Below are 13,200 nucleotides of genomic sequence, written 5' to 3'. Positions count from 1 at the left end.
TGGAAACATTTGAAAAGTTCTTTGGGCCTAAGTGTCCCCTGGGTATAGTGGGTGACACCTATTTGCTGACACCTACAAAGTCCTGCCAGTTCCAGAAGAGAAAATGCCAGAGGGATGTTCAGAACCTATTGTTCCTTGATATTCATTTCACTTCTCTTTATTCTGTGTTCCCCTATTTTTTCCCAGATCTTAATCACAGATGTTGAATACCCTTCTCTTCAGCCTTCTTCCCATCTAGGTTTTCCCCAGCACAGGTTAGTAACGATGACAACAGGTACCCAAGCACCCAGGGACCGTGAGGGTGCCAGCAGAGTTAGGTGTCTTGAACTGCAGGGAGTGCCCAGAACCACTTCCTTACTACTAGCCCAGAGCTCTTCTTACTACTGAAGTCATGAAATTAAAAGAAGCTTGCTCCTTGGAAGAAAAGCTATAACCAACCTAGACAGCATATTAGAAAGTAGAGGCATTACTTTGCTGACAAAGGTCCATCTAGTCAAAGTTATGTTTTTTCCAGTACTCATGTATGAATGTGAGAGTTGGACCATAAAGAAAGCTGAGCACTGAAGAATTGATGCTTTTGAACTGTGATGCTGGAGGAGACTCTTGAGAGTCCCTTGGACTGCAAGGAGATCCAACCAGTCCATCCTAAAGGAAATCAGTCCTGAATATTCATTGGAAGGACTGATGCTGAAGCCGAAACTCCAGTTTACTTTGGCCACCTGATGCGAAGAACTGACTCATTGAAAAAGACCCTGATGCTGGGAAAGATTGAAGGCAAGAGGAGAAGGGGACGATAGAGGTTGAGTTGGTTGGATGGCATCACCTACTTGATGGACACGAGTTTGAGCAAGCTCTGGGAGTTGGTGATGGACAGGGAAACCTGGCATGCTGCAGTTCGTGGGGTCGCAAAGAGTCAGACACGACTGAGCATCTGAACTGGACTTCTTACTACACTCTGCGGCATAAATTTAAGACTGAAAGGGATTCAGAGGATTATCTAATTCGATGTTTTCCTAATTTGTTTTATCAAAAGAATCACCTAGGTGCCTATTAAAAACACAGATACCTAGATCCCTAAATCTAGTCAACCTGACTTCTTAAGAAAAAGAACTGAAAATCTGCATTTTTAACAAACGCCCAGTGATGCTTGATATCAGGGGTTGATAGCTGACAACCTGACAGAGGGTTAAGCTTAGTGGATCTAAAACAAACAGCATCTTTCCTGAGGAAACATCCTGGTCCCTAAGGAGTTTATCTTCCCATTAGAGAGATAAGGCGGGCTGTCAAGAGAACAGTGGAGTAGCACAGAATGCCCCCCGAGGGCCTCCCACCCTGAGCTGGCAGGGCTGGAGGGATGCCCAGGGTCTCAAAACTGGCCTCCTGCCTGACAGGACACTCATCTCAATCCAGCCTTAGAATTAGGTCTTCTCACATGAGTCATTAGGGCCTCACCCACATTTCCTAACTTCCTGTTTCAGGTCCTGTCCCCCATCCATCATCAGGCTCTGCCCCCAGCCATATTCCCAGGCCCCTTCCTCTTCACCCCAGTGAGATCCCGGAAGAAGTAAGCAAAGAAGCCCTGTGTGTCTGGTTTCTTTTCTAGGTTTTTAAGACTGTCTTTTGCTGTTTTTGTTCAGTCACTAAGTTGTGTCCAACTCTTTGCGACCCCATGAACTGCAGCACGCCAGGCTCCTCTGTCCTTCACTATCTCCTGGAATTTGCTCAAACTCATATCCATTGAGTCGGTGGTGCTACCTAACCTCTGCCACCCCCTTCTCCTTTTGCCCTCAATCTTTCCCAGCATCAGGGTCTCTTCCAATGAATTGGCTCTTTGAATCAGGTGGCCAAATTATTGGAGCTTCAGCTTCAGCGTTAGTCCTTCCAATGAATATTTAGGGTTGATTTCCTTTAGGGTTGACTGGTTTGATCTCCTTGCTGTCCAAGGGGCTCTCAAGAGTCTTTTCCAGCACCACAATTCGAAAGAATCTATGTCACTATTCGAATTATAGAAACCTCATCTCTTTCTGCCACCTCTTCTGCATAATCAGTGTCCTTGAATTCAACCACAGATCACACTAGATTTTTCTTTTAAGATAGAGAATTTGAAGTCTCACTCCATTTTGCAAGCCCTACTTCTGTCCATCGCCTTTCTTTGGATTTTATCTGACCAACTCTTCAAGACTAGGACAAAAAGCTGAAGTTTGCCAGGAAGTTTCCCAGGCTACTGACCTATAGCTCTGCTCTATTCTCTCCCTACTCTGAACTCCAACAATAACAGTGATTATAGCAGCTACCATTCATTATGTTCTTATTGTGTCCAAGTTCTGTGCCAAGCACTTTACATGTATCATCTTATTTAATTTTCATGGCAACACTCCAAAGTGTGTTCTATTCTTAGCCTCTTTTTACTGACTAGGAAACCGAGGCGTCCAGAGGTTAAGTAACATGCCCAGGGTCACACAAGTAGGGGAACCAGAAGGGACTCAAACATGAGGCCGCCTGACCACAAAGTCCTTGCTTTTAACCACAATAGCATCTGCCTGCCTGTAGCCCTTGCTTTCTTCCAGCCGCATTCAGGCACACATCCTGTGCTATCTTCTCCTCTCATCTAACGGTTCTGTGTGTGGCAATCTTGTACCCCAGTGAGGCTGTCAGTTCAAACAAGCCAGTCCCATGCTGGGAACAGAGACTGCTTCCCTTAAACCAGCCAGGCATAGAAGCCTCCATTCATCTAAATGTAAAGGCCCTTAGAGGAAGAGCTCTAATGAGCCCAATTACTCTGACTATAACCAAGAGCTCTCATTGTCAGAATGTTCTTTACGTCTAATCTTGAGTCCTCTGCCACACTATAAACCAGTTTCCTTCATAATCTCTAGCCCTAGGAAAGCAGTTATAAGTTGTAGTTCAAAGCAAGACATCAGCATCTCAGCCCTAGAGCTTAACCACTCAGGAGCATTGTGACTCAGTGAGCTTTTTTCTTCACTTATAAAACGGGTGCCTAAGTGCTTCCATCGCTAGGTCATTTTGAAAATTAAATGGAACATTATGTACAAAACACTTCACATCATGTTTGACAGGTAGTAGAGGCCCAAGATGGCTTCCCTGCTGGCTCAGATGGTAAAGAATCCACCTGCAACGTGGGAGACCTGGGTTTGATTCCAGGGTTGGGAAGATTCCCTGGAGAAGAGAATGGCTATCCACTCCAGTATTCTTGCCTGGAGAATTCCACAGACAGAGGAGCCCAGTGGGCTACAGTCCATGGGGTGGCAAAGAGTCCGATGTGACTGAATGACCAACACTCACTTTCAGAGGCCCAAGAAATGGTGGCTGTTATCATTAGGTTGGCCATTAGGTTTTCCATAAGATTTTACAGAAAACCCAACCAACTTTTCAGCTGACCCAATATTTTAAACTGTTTATTCACTCCTCTTATATCAACTATTAAGTCTCTGATTGACCTGCACAGGCTTCCCCCTTCCCCTGGCCCACCCTCTACACACACGTACATGCAACTCCTTCCAGAATACCTTTTCTGTTTATTCTCTTTAGGTCTTCCAGTTTCAGCTATGAAGACCACTGAAACTGGGAAGTGGGCAGCCCAACCCGGGCAAGCACCTCCCCTTTGCTGTTTGGTCTTAGTGTGCCTCGATTTGGCAGGAAGAGACACGCCACATCAGCTCCCAGTCTGTGACCAAGGGAACAGGTGCTGACAGAGCCCTGTAGAAGGCTGAAAGACTGAACCAGTGATCTCTGCCTGGAGATGGGGAGAATGCCATAGGGAGCTTGACTTTGCAGTAATGGAAGGATTTTTCTTTTAATTTCTTTCTGTGACTGGCTTGGTGCTGGGCCTGTGTGGATGGAGTTGGCCACTGGCGCTTTGAGCCTGAGAAGGGTGTGTAGAGATGGGGCGAGGGAGATTTCTGCCCCTCAAGGCCACTGCAAAGCTCTCGTCACTTCCCTGCCCAAGCACAAGTGCAAATTACAATTACTCAGTTACATAAATCCAAGGGCGTGGTGGGAAAGTGAATTGGAGAAGCAGCGGGCCAGGGTAGAGAGCAGAAAGGAGAGAGAGACTGGGACCGCTGGGTGAGAAGCCATTCTTCCCCGGCAGAAAACTGGGCTGAGGGGAAGTTTAGATGGAATTGGACTGAATTGATGACTTTTAGGAAGGTAAAGGAAGCCTCCATGATCAGAATTGCAAGAGAAGGTACATCTCAGCTCATTGATTTCAGACTCAGACTCTTGAAGTTCCCAAACATAATCCTCTTCTTCTCCATGATAGTTCTTTCAGGAGGCTGTTCCTGCTCTCCTAACTGGATGTTCATGCATCCATACATCCAACACACATCTGTCCATCTGTCCACCCGTTCATCATCCATCTATCCATTCATTCACCAGTTAGTCATCTAGTCAGAGACTCTGCTAGATGCTGCCGTCAAAGCAGTGATGTAGATGCAGCATTTCCTTATCCTGAGATGGAACCTACAGCTGCAAGAGAAGTGAGCATTAAAAAAAAGAAGTGCAGAAGCAATGGCACCCCACTCCAGTACTCTTGCCTGGAAAATCCCATGGATGGAGGAGCATGGAAGGCTGCAGTCCATGGGGTCGCTGAGGGTCGGACATGACTGAGCGACTTCACTTTCAATTTCACTTTCATGCATTGGAGAAGGAAATGGCAATCCACTCCAGTGTTCTTGCCAGGAGAATCCCAGGGAGGGGGGAGCCTGGTGGGCTGCCGTCTATGGGGTCGCACAGAGTCGGACACGACTGAAGCAACTTAGCAGCAGCAGCAGCATGTATGTGTGTAGATATATGCTGCACTGTGAGCAGCTTGTAGGATCTTAGTTCCCCAACCAGGGATTGAGCTGGGGCCTTCATCAGTAAGAGTACCGAGTCCTAATCACTGGACAGCCAGGGAATTCCAAGAAACAAATACTTAAATGATAATTGTAGTGCTTCCCTGATGGCTCAGTGGTAAAGAACCCGTCTGCCAAGGCAGGAGACTTGGGTTCGATCCCTGATCCAGGAGGATCCCACATGCCACAAAGCGACTAAGCCCATGTGCCACAACGATTGAACTTGTGCTCTAGAGGCCAGGAGCCACAACCACCGAAGCTCATGCACCCTAGAGCCCATGCTCTGCAACCAGAGGAGCCACAGCCATGAGAAGCCCGCATACTGCAACTGGAGAGTAGCCTCCCACTTGCCACAACTAGAGAAAAGCCCACACAGCAAAGAAGACCCAGCATAGCCAAAAATAAATAAAAAAAAATATTTTAAAGATTATCATTGTAACTGGTAGTGTGAAGAATTGGAGGAAACTCTAGCCTAGACCCGCAATGTCTAGGTTGATTTAAAAAGATGAATCAGGCTTGATATGAAAAGATAATGTTCTAGGCAAAGGAAATAACATATGAACCAGCCTGAGCCTGGTGGACTTCCCAGAAATTTTGCCAAGTGCCTGAGGTGAGCTGAGGGGAGGAGAGCTGCTGGAAATAATGCGGGCCCTTGCAGGCAATGGTAGGATGTGAGTATTGTTTTGTTTTCTCTTCCTAAGTACAAGGGGGCAGTCACTGAAAGCTATCTTATAAGGGAATGGCATGATCAGACTTCTATTTTGAAGAGATCACTGTGGAAGAGGTCCAGAGGAGAGATCATGATGGCTTGGAGCACGGTGGCAGCAGCAGGTGAGAGGGGTGTTGGACTTCAGCTGCATGTTGGAAGTAGAATTTGGATATAGGATTTGACGTTTCTTTGGACTTGAGGGTGAGGGAGAGGGAGGGGTCAAGGACATTTGGCTCGGGCCATTGGGCGTCACCATGGGTTCAGATTGGGAAGCCTGGGGAAGAGGCCCTTAGGTTACTTTTTGGTAGCTCTACAGGTACTTTTCACCTTCTGCCTTTTGTTTTAATGATTCCATAGCCTTTGTGCTTGAACCAGAAGGTATAAAAGAATGGAAGTGAAGTCTGGTGGTTAGGGCTCCATGCTGCTACTACAGGGGACATGGTTTCAGTTCCTAGTCAGGGAACTAGATCACATATGCCATGAGGCAAGGCTCCCCATGCCCCCAAAAAATAAATAAATAAGGGCTAAGGCATGAGTGTTCAGCTGTGTCTAACTCTGTTCGACCCCATGATCTATAGAATGCCAGGCTCCTCTGTCCATGGCATTTTCCAGGCAAGAATACTAAAGTGGGTTGCCATTTCCTAGTCTAGGGGATCTTCCTCACCCATGGATCAAACCCAAGTCTCTTGTGTCTCCTGCATTGGCAGGCAGATTCTTTACCACTGAGCCACCTGGGAAGCCGGCCCCGCTATTAGTGGCTTTGCTCAGGTTAGAAGCCGTCTTTAGCCTCCTCTGTGACACCACATAGGGCTTTCCTTTCATGGCTGGGGGTAGGGGGCTCATCTTTGTATTCACCAGCATAGCACCCGGTACACAGAGGGTTTCAATAATGAGGTTTTCTGTAGCCCTGTGTACCTGGCACTGTGCTTTGCGGGTGAGCATCTTAGGCATAGTCTGCCCTTAAGAATCTCACTGGCTGTTTGGTCCACAGAAAACAGGGTCTCCAGGGGAAACAGGCTGGGCCACTTCATCAAAATGGAAGCCCACAGGTCATTTGCAGAGGCTAGTGTGGCTCCCTACGGCTGGAAAACCACAAAAGATGAATATAGCACAGACGGAGAAAGAAATAGATGTGTGTCCTGGAGAGCATCTGGTCCCTTCAAGCCTCAGTAATTCCATCACCGTGGGGCAGGCTTGGAGACCTTGGAGAAGAGGGGTCTTGCCCCTGCCCTGCAGAGCCACCTGCTCAGTTCCAGCAGAGACCTTAGGCAAAAAGCCTGCAGGAAAGTCAGGGGCCCCAGCAACGCGGTATGCTTCATGTTTACTACATTTTTCAGGAGTAAATATCCTTTTCTTTATGCAAAACCCTGAGGAAATTTATTACTAAAAAGAAAAAAAAAACAAACAGATATTTTAGCCAGGCTTTTTACTGCTCTCACAAAATGAACGTACCTATTAAGGCTTCGGATGAGAAGACCTGCTTCTTTCTCGTCAGGGAGCTGAGTGAATATGAGCATGTTGGGCGTGGACAGGGGCCATAACTGAACACAGCCGTCAGCTTTCCCATCACAGGTACTGCTCAGGGCCTTTAGCATCTGTTTTTCAAATAGAAAAATAGTATCTGGCTTCTATTAGATCAGAGAAAGGGAGAGTCAGGTCCTAGTTGGGGGCAGAATGTGGGGGGAGGGAGTCACATCTCTTCCTTATCTAATAGAAGAAGAACCTCCTCCTCCCCCAGACTGGGGATCTCAGAACCACCATCACTGTCACGATTTTTTTTTAAACTTTTAAGTTTGTATTTGCTGCTGCTACTGCTGCTAAGTCACTTCAGCCGTGTCCATTTGGGTATAGCTAATTAACAGTGTTGTGATAGTTTTCAGGTAAAGAATGAAGAGACTCAGCCATACATGTACATGTATCCATTCTCTCCTCAATACCCCTCCCATCCAGGCTGCCACATAACATTGAGCAGAGTTCCCTGTGCCAGACAGTATGCCCTTGTTGGTTATCCGTTTTAAATTTAGCAGTGTGCACATGTCCATCCCAAACTCCCTTATTATCCCCTTCCCCTTGGCAACTGTAAGTTCCCTAAGTCTGTTCATTTGTATCCTGTCTTTTTAGATCTCACGTATAAGGGATGTCATCCGATATTTCTTCTTCTCTGACTTACTGACTTCAGTATGACAATCTCTAGGTCCATCCGTGTTGCTGCAAATGGCATTATTTCATTTTTTCAAGGGCACAAAAATAGAAATATAGACCAATGGAACGGGATAGAAAACTCAGAAATAAACCCATGCACCTGTGGTCCATCCATCTGTGATGAAGGAGGCAAGACTATACAACGTTGGAAAGACAGTCTTTTCAACAAATGGTGTTGGGAAAACTGGAGAGATACATGTTAAAAAAAAAAGAAATTAGACCATTCTTTAACAACATACACAGAAATAAACTTGAAATGGATTAAAAGACCTAAATGTGAGACTGGACACTATAAAACTCCAGGAGAAAACACAGGCAAAGAACACTCTGACATAAATCACAGCGATATCTTTTTCGAGTCATTTCCCAGAGTAATGGACATAAATCCAAAAATTAACAAATGGGACCTACTTAAACTCAAAAGTTTTTGCACAACAAAGGAAACAATAAGCAATGCAAAAAGACAATCCACAGATTGGGAGAAAATATTTGCAAATTGTTGTTGCTCTTTCGTCTCTGAGTCCTGTCCGACTCTTTGCAACCCCATGGACTGCGGCATGCCAGGCTTCCTTGTCCTAAACTATCTCCCAAAGTTTTGCTTAAACTCATGTCCATTGAATCAGTGATGCCATCCAACCATCTCTTCCTCTGTCGCCCCCTTCTCCTCCTGCCCTCAATCTTTCCCAACATCAGGATCTTTTCTAATAAGTCGCTCTTCCCATCAGGGGCCCAACGTATTTGAGCTTCCGCTTCAGCATCAGCCCTTCCGATGAATATTCAGGACTGATTTCCTTTACAATTGATGGGTTTGATCTCTTTGCTACCCAAGGGACTCTCGAGTCTTCTCCAGCATCACCGTTCAAAAGCATCAATTCTTCAGTGCTCAGTCTTCTTTATGGTTCAACTCTCCGACCTGTGCATAACTACTGGAGAAACCATAGCTTTGACTGTACGGAACTGATGGACTTTTGTAGGCAAAGTGATGTCTGCTTTTTCATACGCTAAGTTTATCTTAGCTTTTCTTCCAAAGAGCAAGTGCCTTTTAATTTCATGGCAGCAGTCACTGTCTGCAGGGATTTTGGAGCCCAAGAAAATAAAATATGCCACTATTTTCACTTTTTCCCCATTTAAGGGGACCTGTGTTGTGCTGTGCTTGGTTACTCAGTCTTGTCTGACTCTTTGCAACCCCATAGACTGTAGCCCATTAGGCTCCTCTGTCCCATGGGGATTTTCCAGGCAAGAATACTGGAGTAGGTTGCCATGCCCTCCTCCAGGGGATCTTCCCCACCCAGGGACTGAACCCAGGTCTCCCTCATTGCAGGAGGATTATTTACCAGCTGAGCCACCAGGGAAGCCCCTAATGGGACCTACTTAAACTCAAAAGTTTTTGCATAGCAAAGGCAACAATAAACAAATCAAAAAGACAATCCACAGGTTGGGAGAAAATATTTGCAAATGATGTGACCTAAAAGGGATTAGTCTCCAAAATTTACAAGCAGCTCATGATGCTTAACAGCATCGAAACAAACAGTATTCTAGCCTGGAAAATTCCATGGACAGAGGAGCCTGACAGGCTACAGTCCATAGGGTTGCAAAGAGTCAACTGAGTGAATGAGCATATACACATATACACATATCGTCGTTTTAGGCCATTTGAGAGAAAATAAAATTTGATCAATATTTATTTCAAGTTATCTTCTGAGTTTTAGGTCTTCAATTAAGTTCTCAGACCAAGCTCTGTGTTTCCTGTTCTGCTTTTCTCAACATTATTTCATACATATATTTCCATATATTAATGCAGTTCATGTCATTCTTAGTAGTTATGGAACATACTGTGTCTAAATAGTTGATAGCTCACTCTCATTATTCATTTGTTATCATTTTCTCCTATATGATCTTATAGAAAAGATTTACAAGAAGACATGAATATGATTCTAAGATGCATCAATATAATATGAATAATAACAGAGCTTTTTGCAAAGATTGACTCCCTGGACATAAACTTTAATTCACACCTCCAGCCAGGGCCATGTCTAGCAGCCTCTGAAACAGTGTTCCATCTCTCTATAAATGTCTGTGAGGGGAGAGGATCCCATATTGTCTTAAGGGGATCTTAGCCAGCTTTCAACTAGAAACTTCTTTCGAATTTATAACACAAATCTCCTTGACTTGAATTTAAGCGTTCTACCTTTTCCTCAGTGTGGACAACTTCTCTGACCTGCGTATAGCACCCCTGTGCAAATCAGGAGAGTCTGATCAGTAATAGGAATCATTGATACATGCTAATATTCTGCCGGAGAATGTCAAAGACTTTTCATGAATTTTCATTAAATCCTGAACAACCCTTTGAGGTAAGTACTATTATGATTTCCATTTTACAGATGAGAAAAGGAGATGATTTAATCATCTCCTAGCTTTTACAAATTATTTCTCATTTTAAATGCCTCCTCTTTGGAATTTCAAATTACTTCCCCCAAATACCCCACTTATTAAAAAATGAAGTGAAAAGTCCTGTGACTATCCATGGAGTGCTTACTGTGAGCCTGGGAACTTTGGGTTCATTTTCTTACTTAATTCTTAGGGTATTTCTGGGAGGCAGGTGTTATTACTAATTTAATAGGTGAGGAAATGGATGCTCAGAGAAGTCAAAGTACTTGCCCAAAGTCACACCAGAAAGGAGTGGGGCTCCACCTGGAAGCCAAGTCCAGCTCCAAGGCCTTGGGCTTCAAGTTCTACCTAAATGCCCCAGCGTCTGTCTCATCTACACAGGGACTAGCTCTCCATTTTGTTTGTAACTTTTTGCTTCCTCCTGGAAATCAGGGATCTGAAAGATCCCCCCCCCCCCCCCCCCCCCCCCCCCCCCCCCCCCGTGTGTGTGGTTGCCCTGATGCCCTTGAACAAATCAAACCAAGCCAGCTTTCAAATGCTAGACCTTGCCTGGGTGGGGGTGGGGGTCAGGGCCCTCAGGGTGAAGGCAGAGGGAAAGGCATCCGATTCTCACCGTTCACTTGGAACCTCCCTCTCATTCCCTGCAAATAACAGAAGGGAAGCGGAGAAAGAGCTGTCGTGGTGCCCGAGGAGGATAGAGTAAAAACTGTCCCTTGAGTTTGCAGTTTGAACCCGTCCCAGTCTCATAGTTTAGGGAGGATCCCGGTTTTGAAATCTTGGCTCTGCCTTTTACTGGCTGTGAGAAGCTGAGTGGGTGACACCCCTCCCCCACCCAGTGAGGCTCTGTGCCCTTTGTGAAAAGCAGATGTGAATTCCTGCAGGCGGGTTATACCGAGGACTAAATGTGATGAGATGCACAATTAGCTTGATGCCTGCAGCAAATGGAGTTTAGGAAAGCTTCTTGGGACTTCCCAGGCTCCAATGCAGGGGGCACAGGTTCAATCCCTGGTTGAGGAAAGAGGATCCTGCATGCCTTGTAGTATGGTCAAAAAAGGAAAATGGTATAGTGAGTGTATTCACAGACTCATCGCATCAGCTCCAAATGCATGGTGGTGACAGAAAAGAGAAAAGAAAAAATTGGGAAGGGAAAAAGATTTAAAAAAAAAAAAGAAGGAAAAACTTCTTTTCTTCTCCTTCCCTCACTGCCTTCCCGGTGGTACTCCTTGGTCAGATCAGTGCTTCTTGCCCTATGTCTATCAGACCCCCAGCCCTGTCCCCTGTTCCCCTCACTCTTCTAGAGAGACGGAGAAGGGAGCAAAGAAATCCAGGCCTAACCTCGGCTTCCAGGCCCCTCTTCTCCTAGGTTGGGGGGTGCCCATGGAGCCCTGGCTGCCTCTCCCTCTGCCCAGACACTCCTCTGGGTCCTCCCTTCACCTTTGCCCAGCTTCCCGCAGTTAAGATGACTCACAGATCAAAGGACACTTCATCAAGGATCCTTAATCACGGATAGCTTCAGGGCCCAGAACTCTGGAAACGAGAGGCAAACCTTTGTGTGCACTTGCAGTTTTTCTGGAAATAGAAACCTCAGGGATCCCTGACCTCTCTGGTTAGATATGAAGTGGAGAAAGGGACTCTGTGGGGTTTCTTCTGCGTGGCCTAGAACTTTCCTTAGCACTTAGACAGCCACTTGCAATTTCAGCAGAAGAAATCTGGTCCCAACCACAAAAGAGAGTGAGCCAGGGAGGAAGGGCTTAAGTTTCCCCAAGGAAGGGAATTCCTAGAGGAAGGTGGATCTTTGATTTAGACCCTACAGATATTCAGTCTCTATTCTGCCCACTTGCTCATTCATTCATTTTTTTCATCAATCAGCATTTATTGTTGTTGAGTACTGTGCACCTGACTTTGCACTAAGTAATATTGGACACACGAACATCAGACCAGTCTTCTCTAAAATGAGGTCCTGCAGACCAGCCTTATTAGAATCCCCTGGATGCTTGTTGAAAATATAGGTCCCCGGGACTTCCCTGGTGGTTCAGGGGTTAAAACTCTGTGCTTCCACAGCAAGGGGCACAGGTTCCATCCCTGGTCTGGGAAGTTCTGGCCTCAAGGTGCAGCCAATAAAAAAAAAGAAAGAAAATTAAAAATACAGGTGCCGGGACCTCAACCATAGTGGGCATTGCCTGGGACTCTGGACTTCAAACAAGCTCCCTGGGTTCATTAAATTAGCTGGGAGCCATTGGCAGAGGCTGGCGTCTCTCACAGGGTAGACATCATGGTTGCACTTGGAGTGTTGGCTGGTCTGAGACCCTGGTCCCTACCCTTTCGTAGGAGACGGTATGGTAGATGGTAGTTCTATCCCTGCTTCACCCCTGCCCTTCTCACATGCTGGGCCCTGTGAAGGGGAGAGAGGGGAGGAGCTGCCTACCCAGCCACCCACCACAGCCACCGGGGGCGGTGCAGTCTTGGACAGATTGTGAACCCCAAGGGCAGAGACACTGTCACAGCCTGCGCTGCTCCATCCTGACTGGGCAAAGATCTGATAGTACCAATTAACGTCAATAAGGCTCCCTCCCCGCCTGGGCCTGTCCTGAGGCTTTGCTAATTAGTACCTTGATAGGCCCTTGGGTCCCTGGGATGAGAGGTTTGGGGATACTGGGGAAACTAAATGGTTTCATCCAAAAGGATCGTCCTACCTATAATAAGCATAAGGAGACTGAGACGGGAGTCAGCAGTGGTATAAGAAATGGAATCTAGAAATGTACCAGCGAACATTTCGGGAGCACTCACTATAAATGCTAAAAATGCACAGGGAGCTCCCCGATGGCCTCCTGTTAGGATTCCGGGCTTTCACCGTCGTGCTCTGGGTTCAATCCCTGGTCGGGGAACTGAGATCCTGCAAGCCAGACCATGTGGCCAAAAAATAACTAACTAACTAACTAATTAACTAAATAAATAAATACACAAAGTGAAATAAAAGTCAGCTGCCCACTTAACAGGGCTTCCCCTGTTAGTAAAGAATCTGCCTGCCATGCAGGAGACCCTGGT

General features: G+C 46.1%; 1 long non-coding RNA gene across 1 annotated transcript; it reads right to left on the bottom strand.

The window, feature by feature from the left end:
- Window positions 1-6,890: 6,890 nt before the first annotated feature.
- LOC139187132 (uncharacterized) lies at window positions 6,891-10,866 on the bottom strand. The gene is made up of 3 exons (XR_011570771.1): window positions 10,769-10,866; window positions 7,868-7,951; window positions 6,891-7,160 (listed from the first exon to the last, which is right to left on the bottom strand). It is a non-coding gene; the product is annotated as an uncharacterized lncRNA (long non-coding RNA).
- Window positions 10,867-13,200: the final 2,334 nt, after the last annotated feature.

Source organism: Bos indicus, chromosome 15 (genome assembly GCF_029378745.1).
Source record: "Bos indicus isolate NIAB-ARS_2022 breed Sahiwal x Tharparkar chromosome 15, NIAB-ARS_B.indTharparkar_mat_pri_1.0, whole genome shotgun sequence".
Taxonomy (NCBI): Eukaryota; Metazoa; Chordata; class Mammalia; order Artiodactyla; family Bovidae; genus Bos; species Bos indicus.
Note: the sequence above shows the minus strand (reverse complement) of the source record. Positions and strands in the feature narration are given on the sequence as shown.